Raw genomic sequence first — 13,671 nt, 5'->3', positions numbered from 1 at the left:
ACTGTGGCTCAAGTGATAGAGTGCCAGGTTTGAGTGAAAAAGCTAAGGGACAGTACTCAGGCTCTGAGTTCAAGCCCCAGTACTAACACAAAATCTGCCTTTGACTGTCAGCTTTCCTCCCTCTTTTACCTTCCACCTGCCTCCACTTGAGCACTGGGTGATGGGAGGGAACTTGTTGGAGATGACAACACCAGCTTCCTTGTGCAGCCTGGGTTTGAATCCCAGTCTTTCTGATCCATAACTGTGTGGCCTTCAGTACATAGCTTAACTTTTCTCATCCTTGGTTCTCTCATATGCATAAATGGGAAGACTCTGCCCTTGCCAGGTGATTGTAAAGGTTAGAAAGCATCTGTCTGTTTAAGTGTCTAACATAGAATAATTGCTCGTTAAAATATAGTAATTAAGCCAGGCACTGATGGTACACACCTGTAATCCTAGCAACTCAGGAGAATGAGATCTGAGGATCATGGTCCAAAGCCAGCCTCGGCAGGAAAGTCTGTGAGACTCTTATCTCCAATAAACTACTCAGAAAAAGCCAGAAGTGGTGCTGTAGTTCAAATTGTAGAGCACTAGCCTCAAGCACAGAGATTCTTATGGACAGAGCTCAGGTCCTGAATTCAAGCCCCAGGACTGGCAAAAAAAAAAAAAAGTAGTAATTATCATCTTTGTTATTATTTTTTAAGATTTTGTCCCTCTAAAATTCTTGGTTTTCATCCCATCAGATCTCACTCCCACCGCCATTTTCCTGGCCAAACACTTCCTTTTTTTTATGTCAATCCTGGGGCTTGAACTCAGGGCCTGGGTACTGTCCTTGAGCTTTTTTGCTGAAGGCTAGCACTTGATTCAAAGCTCCACTTCTGGAGGGTTTTTTTGCTGGGTAACTGGAGATGTGTCTCACAGACTTTCCTGTCTGGGCTGGCTTAGAACTGTGATCCTCAGATCTCAGTCTCCTGTGTAACTAGAATTACAAGCATGGACTACCAATGCCTGGCCCTAATGTCTTCTTCTTGTATCAATCCAAGTCCTGGCTTTCCAGAGGCTTTCTAGAGATAAGACTATATTTCCATATGCCACAGCAGTTAAAGCCATTCATATTCTCTGGATGTCCACCATGGACATCTGCCTTCTAAATTTTTTTGTTGTGTGTTGTTGGTATTTGTTTGGCTTGTTCCAGTACTGAGTCTTGAACTCAGGGCCGCACTTCTTACTGGATTTTTACTCAAGGCTGGTGCTCTACCATTTGAACCACACCTCCACTTCTGGCTTTCCACTAGTTAATTGGAGATAAGAGTCTGATTTGTTAGTCTGGGTGGAGACCTACTTTTTTTTCTCAGGTCATCCTTGGGCCCTAAGGAAAGTCCCAGGCCCCTGAGGACGGTCACCTCCCTCATCCCAGGCACCCCTTAGAATCCTGATAAACACTGAAGCCATATGCAAAAACTAACTCAAAATGCGTCAGGACTCGAAGGGCAAATCATAAAGCTAATCCTTCTCATAGAAAACTGGGAAGAAAACATATTATGAAGTTGGGTTTGGCAGAGTGTTAGTGATAACACCAAAAGCGCAGTCCATTGTGAAAACAGTTTTCATCGGAAAGAAAAACTTTTGCTCTGTGAAAGAGACTTTTAAGAGAATAAAAAAACCAAATCATGTGCTGGAAGAATTTTTTTGTTTTGTTTTGCAAACCACATATCCAACAAAAGACTTATATCAGCCAGACACCAGTGGCTTACTCTGAAACCTAACTACTCAGGAAGCTGAGATCTGAGGATCACAGTTCAAAGCCAGCCCAGGCAAGAAAGTCCATGAGACTCTTTTCTCAAATGAACAACTCAGAAAAAGCTAGAGGTGGTGCTGTGGCTCAAGTAATAGAGCACTAGCCTTGAGCATAAAGAAGCTCAGGAACAGTGCCTAGGCTGAATTCAAACCCCAGGACCAGAAAAATAAACATAAACATAAATTATTTATTTATTTATTTATTTTTATTTATTTTGGGGGGGGGGTCCGGTCATGGGGCCTGAACTCTGGGCCTGGGTGATGTCCCTCAGCTCTTCAGCTCAAGGCTAGCACTCTACCACTTGAGCCACAGCGCCACTTCCGGCTTTTTTCTTTTTGCTTATGTGGTGCTGAGGAATTGAACCCAGGGCCTCAGGCATGCAAGGCAAGTGCTCTACCACTGAGCCACCTTCCCAGCCCCTAATTTATATTTTTTAACTCTCAAAATTTAACACAGAAAATAATCTCTTCTCCAATTTTGGGAAAAAATATATTTAAACAGACTGTACTAACAACAAAGATATAGAGGTGGGAAAGTAGCACAAGAAAAGGCGCTCTATTAATGGGTTTGTAAAAGCAATGTGAATTAAAATGACAGTGAGATAAATACTACATTCCTGTTAGAATAACAGAAATAATTCCTGACCATAGCAAGTACCAGCTAGTGAGAATGGGGAGCAATGGAATCTCAGACACAACTGACTGAAAAATGCTAAAAACTGGGACCAGTTCAAATATCCTTCAACCAGGTACTAAATAAAATACCTCCAGCTAGGTCCTGGTGGCCCATGTCTGTAATCCTAACTACTCAGGAGACTGAGATAGGGGGATCAGTATTGAAAGCCAGCCTGAGCAGAAGAGTCTATGAGACTCTTATCTCCAATTAAACAGCAAATAGCTAGACGTCGAAGAGTGGCTCAAGTGGTAGACAGCTAGCATTGAGCAAAAAAAGCCAAGCAAGAGTGCAAGCCTCTGAGTTTAAAGCCCTAGTACCAGCACAAAACAAAACCAAAAACAAAGAAAAAAAATCACGACGCATCTATGCAGTGGGTGCCACTCAGCAGCTCTGGGTAAACATGTCGACACCAGTAAACCTCCAGTTCATTTTGCCAGATCCCAAAGGCTGTCTAACACATCCTTTTATTTATCTGGTTAACTGAAAAAAAAAAAAAGGCAAAATTATGGGGTTGGGAAAGAGACTGCAGGTTTCTAGGGAGAAGAGTTGGAACCAGAGAGGAGCTGACCACTTAAAGGGAACCCATAGAAATTATTTGGGGTGGGGCTGGGAAGGTGGCTTAATGGTAGAGTGCTTGCCTTGCATGCATGAGGCCCTGGGTTCAATTCCTTAGCACCACATCAGCAGAAAAAATCCAGAAGTGGCACTGTGGCTCAAGTGGTAGAGTGCTCGCCTTGAGCTGAAGAGCTGAGGGATAGCACCCAGGCCCAGAGTTCAGGCCCCACGACTGACAAAAAAACAAAAATAAAAAAAATTTTTTAAAGAAATTATTTGGGGTGACAGGACAATTCAGCAGTTCCATGATGGTATCAGACTTATGACTCTCCCTTTGCCAAAATTTATGACACTGAGTTCATTTCCCTGGTTATACATTTAGAAAACTAAATCTGATAAAATGCTTATAAAAAAGAAGCAATAAAAAGAAAAAGATAAGACAGAAAGCTCAAAAAAGAAAGAAAGTGATAGCTGCTGGTGGCTCACACCTGTAGTCCTAGCTACTCAGGCTGAGATCTGAGGATCATAGCTCAGTTCTAACCCACAGGAAGGTCCATGAGATTCTTTATTTTTATTTTTTATTTTTTGGGTCCGGTCGTGGGGCCTGAGCTCTGGGCCTGGGTGCTGTCCCTCAGCTCTTCAGCTCAAGGCTAGCGCTCTACCACTTGAGCCACAGCGCCACTTCCGGCTTTTTTTCTTTTTGCTTATGTGGTGCTGAGGAATTGAACCAGGGCCTCATGCATGCAAGGCAAGCGTTCTACCACTGAGCCACCTTCCCAGCCCCAGTCCATGAGATTCTTATCTCCAACTAACCAGCAAAAAGCCAGAAGTAGAGGTGTGGTTCAAGTGAGAGAATGCCAATCTTGAGTAAAAACAGCCAAGCAAGAGTCAGAAGCCCTGAATTCAAGTCCAAGCACCAGCAGTAACAGATATGAAAGCTGCATTAAAGGAAGAGACAGTAGAACTAAAACTCATCAAATGTACAGTCAAGTGAGGGGAAGGAGAGAGGGAAAGGAAAGATGAAGGGTGAATTTTGAAATACAGTGCAACTGTGTTTGAAGACACAGAACCTCAATGAAAGCTGTTTATCAATATGAGATTGGGTGGAGGAAACAAGAGTTATTCTGAGTAACACATAAGATATGCACATCTGAAATATCATAGTGAGAGCCCTTGTTGCAATTTATACACACTAAAAAAAAAAAAAAGACAGGAAAGTAAAAGAGGCTCAGATGGAAAGTAGGTACCAGAAGGAGGGGGGGAGTTTAAAAAGAGGATAAATGAGAATAAATATGATCAAAGCAGTTTATTTGAATGTGTGAAAATAGAACAATGAAACCTGTTGAAATTATTTTAAGAACTGGCTGTGGAATGGAAGGAAAGAGGAAGAGGGTACATTGTTAGATGGATGAACATGTTGAGAAATAGGGAAATAAATTTGCCAAGGTGGGGGAGGGGCATACTATATTTTCACTGAAATATCTTAAATATAATTTAATGACATTTTAAATTAATAGAACAATAAGAAGACCCCAGGAATTGAAACAGAATTTCCGAACATCAAATACATGTTTTCTCACAATAAATATTAGTTACTAAAGTAACCTCCAAAGTTAAAGGCTAATATAGTCAGAGACTAGAATAAATTTTAAGCAACATTTTAATTTAGACACAATCTAGTGACTCTGTTATGACACATGAGAAAATTAGCATATTGCACTTTCCCCTCTCTCACAAAACAAGACATCCATTAAATGAACTGCTTCCCCCTTGCTCAATGTCAGAACACTGGCTTTCTGTTCGGTGGCCATAATTTCTAATTGTGTACCCTATGGATTGTGACTTCATATACAATGCTTACTGCTAGTTGTTGGGGTTTTTTAAACTACAAGTTTGCTCTTTTATTTCGATTATCTAACTTCTTTCTATGAATATCTGCACACAGAGAGTTTTGCCCTAAATGGTCACTACTGACTTTTCATGATGCAGGGAGGGGAGCGGGAGGATGGAGAGGGGGAATATTATTTGTCTTTTTTTTTCTCAATCAGATAATTTTCTTTTCAACCAATTATTTGCATGTAAACGAAAAAAAAGGTGACTACGTTTTTCTCATCCTAGGGCTTGAACTTAGGGCCTGAGCGCTGTCCCTGAGCTTTTTGTGCTCAAGGCTAGCACTCTACCACTTGAGCCACAGCTCTACTTTCAGCTTTTTGGGAGTGCTTAATTGGAGATTAGGTGCTTCATTGGGGAGTCTCATGAGCTTTTCTTCTCAGGCTGGCTTCATACCACTTCAGGTCTCAACCTCCTTAGTAGCTAGGATTGCAGGTGTGAGCCACTGGCCAGGAAAGATGATTACTTTTAAAAACTGACCATCAAGAACACCCTCAGATCAGTAAGTAGATGACAAGATAAGAAGATAAATGGAGAATAGCCCTGAGGCCACTGTCTGGCCCCAGCTTCCCTGGGGCTTTATAAGAGCTCTATATGGGGAAGTCACAGGCCAAGGTTTTGAGTGAGCTCTGGGGAACTCCTAGCTTTCCACAGGGGGAGAATTTGGTAGTGTTTGGAGCAAGGGCTAGCATGTAGCTAGGAGGGTATGAAGTAAAAGTTAGATGGCTAGCTGGACAATGTTCTTTGGTATAATTTTTTTTTTCTAAGATGACTATAAATGATCTCTATGTCCTGAGCTCACCTACCATGTGTGTTTGAGAACAGTAAGACATTAGAAACCAGGTGGGGTATCTGAAAAAGGTGTCACCCAGCTGACAAGATTCTTTTGTGATGGCTCAGAAGTACTAGAATCTCCTGATGTCAGGAAGTAGTGGGAAGAGCCTCTCACACAGGTCCTGCGGACTTAGTGAAGTCTGTAGGAAAGTTGGGAAACAGAGGCTGCTGCAGGCTCAGCGGGAGCCTTGTGCTGACCAGTATTCCCATTGTCCATTTGGAGGAGGACATCTTTTAAACTGCATGCTGATTCTTTTCAATTAAAAAAAAACAAGTTTAAAAGGAAGTGTGGTGGCTCATGCCTGTAATATCTACTCAGGAGGCTGAGATTTTAGAATCAAGATTCAAGGCCAAGCAGACAAGTCTGTCAGACGCTCATCTCAGCAAAAGGCTAGGACTGGACGTGTGGCTCAAGTGGTAGAGCAATAGCCTTGTGACAGCACTGAGGCCCTGAGTTCAAGCTCTTGTACTGGCCCAAAAATAAATAAATAACCTCAGCATTAATTCTAAGCTCTGAGAAAGAACCTTGGAATTGTTGGTATTTTTGAGTTTTCTAAGTAAAGCTGACGCTCATAAGCTCAGTATTCTCATGGGTGAAGTGAGGATACCGGATTGATAGTATTAGACCGGGCTGGCTTGGTGGGTTTACTGAGCAAGTTGTAGAGGGTCCATCCTCAGAAGGGCCCACATTAGGCTTAAAGCTCTGGAGTCACCATCTTGAGAAGTCAATTCATTTTTGACAAGGAGCCTGACATGTTTATATTGCACACAACCCTGCAAATTATGCAGCTAGTTTTACCCACTTGTGAGTATAAAAGAATCTATTTTCTTTTGGCTATCCTTTTTGATGTCTGCTACCACTTGACATTGTCTGGGTCCAACTTCCTTGAGCATTTGCAGGAGCTCTATATAGTGAAGTCAGGGATCAAGGTCATCAATGAGTCATGGAGAACCCAAAGCTTGCCACTTAAGAGAATTTTGTAGCAATGAGGTTTGGAACAAGGAATGTCTGATGAATTTTTCAAATCTATGTCAATTTGCATCTCATCTTTGTCTGTTCATTGAGCAAATAGCAGACTTCCTTTCTGGATAGTGAACAGAAAATGCATGCTGCTTAACCTCTTTCCACTTAATCTTTTGCATGTACATACTTGTCCATGCCCTGACATTGTTCCCATAGTTGTCATTTTGAATAGTTCTATCATAGTCTAGAATATAAACACACCATAAGTTTTAAGCCAAACTCCAATGTCTGGACATTTGGGCTGTTTCCAGTTTTTATAAATAGCATTTCTAAGAGCAACTAAGTACATATTATTTTCTTGTTTCTTTTTTTTTCTTTTGGGCTATTTCCTTGGAGCACATTCTCAGAAGTTGAATTATCGTGTCAAAGGGTAGGAACAATTTTATTTTTTTGTTGTTGGAGACCAGGACTCAAACTCGCTATTTGACACTTGCTTTCACTCATTGGCTAGTGCTCAACCACCTGAGCCACTCTCCCAATCCATATAGCTGTTAAATATTGCTTGATTGTTGTCTTGAAAAGCTGGACCAACTTATAGCCCTCAACAATATACACATGTAACTACTTCTAAAGTTCTGGAATCATTTTTTACTAGTTTAATAGGTACACAATGATATACAAAAACTGAAAATAGCTTAAATATTCTGCAGAAAGGAAGTGAGATGTGTGTGTGTGCGTGTACACACGTATGCATGCATACTAGAACTAACTAGAACTTGAACTAAGGATTTAGCACTATCCTTTAGCTTTAGCTTTTGGCTTAAAGCTGGCACTCTACCACATGAGCTACCCTTCGTTTCCAACTTTTTACTAGTTAATTAAAAATAAGAGTCTCATGGACTTTCTTGCCTGAGCTAGTTTTGAACTGAGATCCTCAGGTCTCAGCCTTCTGAGTAGCTAGGATTACAGATGTTAGGCACCAGCTACTGACAGGATTGAGATATTGAGATATTGATACACATTTTTCAATATGCTTGATAAAACCAGTTTTTAAAGACACTCAAGTACTCTAACCAGGCTCATAGTCCTCTCTCCCATTCTTAGCTACTTTGTGCTCCATAAACTGGCCCTAAGCATAACCTCCACTGGCCTGAAGGTGTTTGCCCAGATCTAGGCCGCACAAGCTTACAATACAAACTGATCTCCAACCTATGATCCTCAGGCCTCTACCTGTGAGCTAGGGGTACTAACTAGCAAATCATCATCACCCCTACCTCATAGCATTAAAAGAGATATCCATAGCCAGGCATCGGTGGTTCAAGCCTGTGATCCTAGTTACTCAGGAAGCTGAACTGTGAAGGTCTCCATTCAAAGCCAGCTCAAACAGCAAAGTCTGTGAGACTCTTATCTCCCATTAACTACCAAAAACCCAGAAGTGGGTGAGTGGCTCAAGTGATAGAGAAGCACTTTGAGTAAAAATGCTAAAGGACAGTGCTCAGGACCTGAGTTCAAGCCCTAATACTGACACAATGAGAGAAAGGAAGGGGGGGGGAGGAGAGAGATCCAGAAGCCAGCTCTCTAAAACTCTCCAAATTAATTGTCACATGGTTTTAAAAAGTAATAATTGATTGAACAGAATCTGTTCAATACTGTCTTGCTCTGTTGGATCTCAACCCATCCTTATAGAGGAAAAACACAAACATGAACCCATACGACATGCCATGAGCTATGTCTCTGGCATTGAGGGGACCAATCTAGTGCTTAAATACCCACCCCCCCACCTCCACTTAAGGTTCTCATTAATACCTATTGATTCAGCAAAAGTCGAGGACCCATGTATTATCCACTGGACACTTTTCCAAGTGTAAATTAATCCATTTATTAATTTCAACAAAATAAAAAGAAAGGAAATGTCCCCACTGTATAAACAAAGAAATAAAGGCTACAGAGTTGATTTGCTCTAAGTCATCAGATACAGAGGGAACCAGAAGTCAAGTCTACTCTAGCTCCACAGTCTACATGTAGCTCCATATGCTGCTCTCTCTCTCTCCCCGCTCTCTTTTTCTTTCTCTCTCTCTCCCTCTGCTCTTCTCCCCTTCTCTCTCCCTCTTCTCCCTCCCTCCCTCCCTCATGTTGGTACTCTGACTTAGGCACTGTCCTTTAGTTTTTTTTTACTCAAGGCTGGCACGCTACCACTTGAGCCATAGCTGTACCTCTGATTTTTTGGGAGGTGGTTAATTGGTGATCACCACTTTTGAAGACTGGTCTGGCTTTGAATCTCTAGGATTACAGGTGTGGGGTCACCAGCACCAAGAACTATTTCTAATGGGGCTCCAGAGCCAAGATAGACCGTGAACATGAACTATTCCAATCCCTTCAATCTTGAGATCAGGATTGAGAGCTCACCAAAGAAGATAATCTACCTTAAAGTGCACAGAGCACATTGGTTGAGCCAAACAGAAACCCAAGACCCTGAGTCCTGTAGCCATGGTCTTTATCATATCACATGGTGGCCTCTCCAGTGACTGGCAAGCCTTCAGAGGCTTGTTCTGCAGGTTTCTATGGAATGACCTTGGAATCCCCCAGGCTGAGAACCAGGCTGGAGAAGTGAGAAGTCTCAAAGCTGATGGGAAATCAGACTGGACAGGTCAGCCCTGGAAAAATCAAGCTGAGACCAATGCTTTCTGGAGAAATACCAAACCCATCTTCTACTTTGGCTACCAGAGAAGTTTCTTACAGGTTATTTCTGTCCAGAGGAATCAAAGGCTGAGCAAGAAAGGCTAAATCATATTTCATTTAAAGAACCTAATGCATACAGACAGAAGAGGCAGGTTTTCTAAGGCCCAGTCCAATGACCCAGGAGACTTACTTTCTGCCAGAATCAGCACCTGGCTGAGCCAGTCCATTCTCCCTTCCACTAGTTTTATCTATCCCCTGTCCCTTGCCTTCCCATGTTAGCCCTCCCTGCATCAGGACCCCACTGGACTCCTCCTTGGAGATGGTTCTATTGCTTCCTCCCCCTCCTCCCCCTCTGCTGATGTGGACCTTCTCTGAGCTTCTGAGGTTATAAATAAATGATGTCTGGATTGATTGGAGGATTAGCTTTCCCTTTCACAACAAGCCTGATCTCTCATTTCTGAAATCTCTCTACCCACTATCATCATTCAAATTTCACTTTACGTTGTGACATTAGTGGAGAGAGTCCTCACCTGGAAATGCATCATCACTAAACCTAGAGTCAGGAAATGAGGTTCAAATCTCAGTCCTGCCACAGGCTCTTGGGCCAGTTACTCGGTTCTCTGAGCCTCCATTTACTCCAGGAAAGAAAATGGCAATTGCTGGTCACCTTTCTGACAGAATCTTGGAAGATGTGAATGAGATCAGTGAAAAAATCACATGAATTGTGATATCCAGTGTAGATGGCAACTCCACAGCAGCTGTCTGGCTCAGGGACCTTCACTTTCTACTTCTACATTGGACAGAGTCACATCTGTTCTGCCCCACTGCCCCCTACTGTGGTGTGGGGAACAAAAATAACACATATGTGTGAAGACACTTTTTTGGCGTGTATGCTGATACTTGGTTATGAAGTTGTGCTCTCTCATTCTCATTTTGCTTTTGTTGCTCAAGACTGGCACTCTAACACTGGAGCCACAACCCTACTTCCACCTTTTTGCTGTTAATTGGAGATTCGAGTCTCATAGACGCTTCTGCTTGGGCTGGCTTCAAACCGTGATCCTCAGATCTCAGCCTCCTGAGTAGCTGGGATTACAGGCCTGAGCCACCAGCACCCAGCAACCTTGAATGATTTTTACAAGTTACACAGCTGGTTTGTGGATGCAACAAGTTACAAACCCCATTTACTCCTTGGGCAGTACTCAACTTGATCATATTGTGCAACCCTTAAAAATGAATGAATGAAACAAACAACAATGATGTGTTGTCATTTAATAACATGATTATTACAGATTAGAATGTTTTAAATATTTGGAACATACAGTAGTCAAAGAGTTAAATGTTTTAGTATACAAACAATGGCTACATTCAACTTTTAAAAGATAATCTAATTTTTTTTAATATGGGTAAAGGAGCCAAGCATGGTAGCACATGCTTGTAATTTCGGTATTCTGGAGGCCAAGTCAGGAAGGTTGAGAGTTTAAAGCCAGGCGAGGCTACATATTGACCCTCTCTGAAACAAAAAAAGGGAAAGGATGTAAAGATGTAATCCACAGAAGAAGTAGAAGTAACCAATAAATATACGTCCTAATTTTCTGAGACATGCTTGATATAAATAGTTTACCTATAATAGAGTTAGACAAGGAAGGTTTGGAAACTACATTTATTTCTGGTTTGCTTATATTTATTATTAACAAAGATAAAAAATTAAATGGCAATCTAAAGTATAGAAATAAACACCCAGGTACCAGGGGCTCACCCCTATAATGCTAGCTACTCAGGAAGATAAGAGTACCAAGAATCATGGTTCAAGGCCAGCCAAAGCAGAAAAGCTCCTGAGACCCTATCTTAAAATTAACAGGGGCTTGGAATGTGGCTTAGTGGTAGAGTGCTTGCCTAGCATATATGAAGCCCTGGGTTCAATTCCTTAGTACCACATAAACAGAAAAAGGCAGAAGTGGTGCTATAGCTCAAGTGGTAGAATTTTAGCCTTGAACAAAAGAAGCTCAAGAATAATACCCAAGCACTGAGTTCAAGCCCCAGGTCTGCGAGACAAACGGTGAACTAATTTAGCAGTGATACTCACTGGACACTATACTGGAAGTGAACTATGTAACGTGAGGGGAGGGGATTAGGGGGGAAAACTGGGAGAAAATGAGGGAAGGGGTGACACTGTTCAAAAAGAAATGTACTCAGGACCTGACTTATGCAACTGTAGCCCCTTTGTACATCATCTTTACAATAAAATTTTTTTTTAATGTTTTAAAGTACATTTCCACTCAGAGAAGGCTAATGGGTAGCTTGGGATTCAAAAACAAAGATTATCATCTTGGCTAAACTTTATTCTGAGTATATTTCACACCTGATAGGATCTACTTTCATATTTGATGCATATGCTATTGTATTTAAGAGTTAATAAAAAGCATTATGGAATATTTACAGTTTAAAAATTAACAAGCAAAATAAAAACAAGACTGAGGGCATGGAACAAATGGTAGGACATCAGCCTAGCAACCATAAGACCCTGAGTTCAAATCCCAGTACTATATAAACATAGATACATAGGTACATATATCACAGGATTTCAAAGGTACATATTTAATGTTTGGAATTATCTTTAGCAACATTTGCTTTTGTTTATGTATACCATTACCATGCTTCAAGAGTAAATATGGATCGCTTCTTAGCCTTTTGGCTAAGATCAAGTGTTCTTTGTTATCTGTTCTTATCAGTTTAAAATCTGATACTTTCTCTCCCTAAGGGCAGTAAATTAAATGGATTTTTTAAATATGGAGCTGGAATAGGAGCTTTCTCTGTATCCATGTACTGACCTGGCATTTCAGGACCATGAGAAACAGGACATCAGAACAAAATAATAAATAAGGAATAGATGCATACCACAAATCAAAATTAATGTTAGGGCTGGGCATTTGTGATTCATACTTGTAATTCTAGCTATTCAGGAGGCTGAGATTTAAGAATAGCAGTCAGAAGTCAGACTGAGCAGAAAAGTCCATGAGATAGTTATTTTCAGTAAACCATCAAAAAGCCAGAAATAGATCAGTAGCTCAAGTGGTAGAGCTCCAGCTTTTGAGCAAAACAGCTAGGAGACAGTGTCCAGGTTCTGAGTTTGAGCATTAGTACTAACCAAAAGAAAAAGCTAAAATTCAAATCAATGTTAAAATATTACATAAAAATACAGCAGAATGCTGAGTACTGGTTGCTCAGTCTATATCTTTGCTATTTAGGAAGCTGAAATCTGAGGATGACAGTTTGAAGCCAAACTGAACAGAAAAGTTCATGAGACTCTTATCTCCAGTGAAGCACCCAAAAAAAGCCAACAGAGGAGCTGTGGCTTAAATGATAAAGCACTAACTTTGAGCCAAAGGAACAATGCCCAGGCCCTGAGTTCAAGCCCCAGAACTGGGGGGTACACACACAAGTACACACACACACACACACACACACACACACACACACACACACACACATATGAGAATGTTGGCAAATGAAAACTAATTACTATTTAAAGCAGTAATAAATAGTTTCATAAATAAAATAGTTTTAAACAGATGATAAAAGACAATATTGTCAAATATAACACAAAAGGATTAGACTTCAGACAGTAACTTAAAATCAATTTTATTTTTATTTATTTTTTGGGGGGGGAGGGTCCAGTTGTGAGGCCTGAACTCTGGGCCTGGGCGCTGTCCCTCAGCTTTTCAGCTCAAGGCTAGCGCTCTACCACTTGAGCCACAGCGCCACTTCCGCCTTTTTTCTTTTTTCTTATGTGGTGCTGAGGAATCGAACCCAGGGCCTCAGGCATGCAAGGCAAGCACTCTACCACTGAGCCACCTTCCCAGCCCCTTAAGATCAAGTTTAAATGAAAAAAATAGTTGTAATAAAAGCAATTCAGTAAAAAAAGAAACCTAATGAGTAATAGATCATTTTTTCATATGTTGCACTTCATTTATAATCAAAATACCCTACAATATCCATCAAAAGTGATTAAAAACTATAATCCATTTGTTTTATGAAACACTTTAGAGGTATTATTTTTAAGCTAAAGCCAAACTACTTGTATAAACATGGAAAGATCTTCAAAAATACTTCACAGAAAAATTTGCTGGGGGACAATGCAAATAGTCTGATCCTGCCTATGATTAAAAGCTTTATTTCTGTCATTGTTTGTATGAGGATAAAATTCTAAAAGTGTATGCATTACCCTGTTAACCGTGGTGTTCTTCTGGAAAGAAATAAGGATGAGCAAGGTGTTGGTGGTTCACACCTGTAACCCTAG

At 41.0% G+C, this 13,671-nt stretch overlaps 1 non-coding gene across 1 annotated transcript; it reads left to right on the top strand.

Annotated features, from left to right (window-relative positions):
• The first annotated feature begins 12,046 nt into the window (after positions 1-12,046).
• On the top strand, positions 12,047-12,239 carry LOC138817412 (U2 spliceosomal RNA). The gene has a single exon (XR_011368862.1). It is a non-coding gene; the product is annotated as a U2 spliceosomal RNA (small nuclear RNA).
• Positions 12,240-13,671: the final 1,432 nt, after the last annotated feature.

This window comes from Dipodomys merriami, unplaced genomic scaffold, assembly GCF_024711535.1.
Source record: "Dipodomys merriami isolate MVZ:Mamm:240054 unplaced genomic scaffold, mDipMer1.0.p SCAF_7, whole genome shotgun sequence".
Classification (NCBI taxonomy): Eukaryota; Metazoa; Chordata; class Mammalia; order Rodentia; family Heteromyidae; genus Dipodomys; species Dipodomys merriami.
This window is presented reverse-complemented; position numbering and strand designations above follow the sequence as displayed.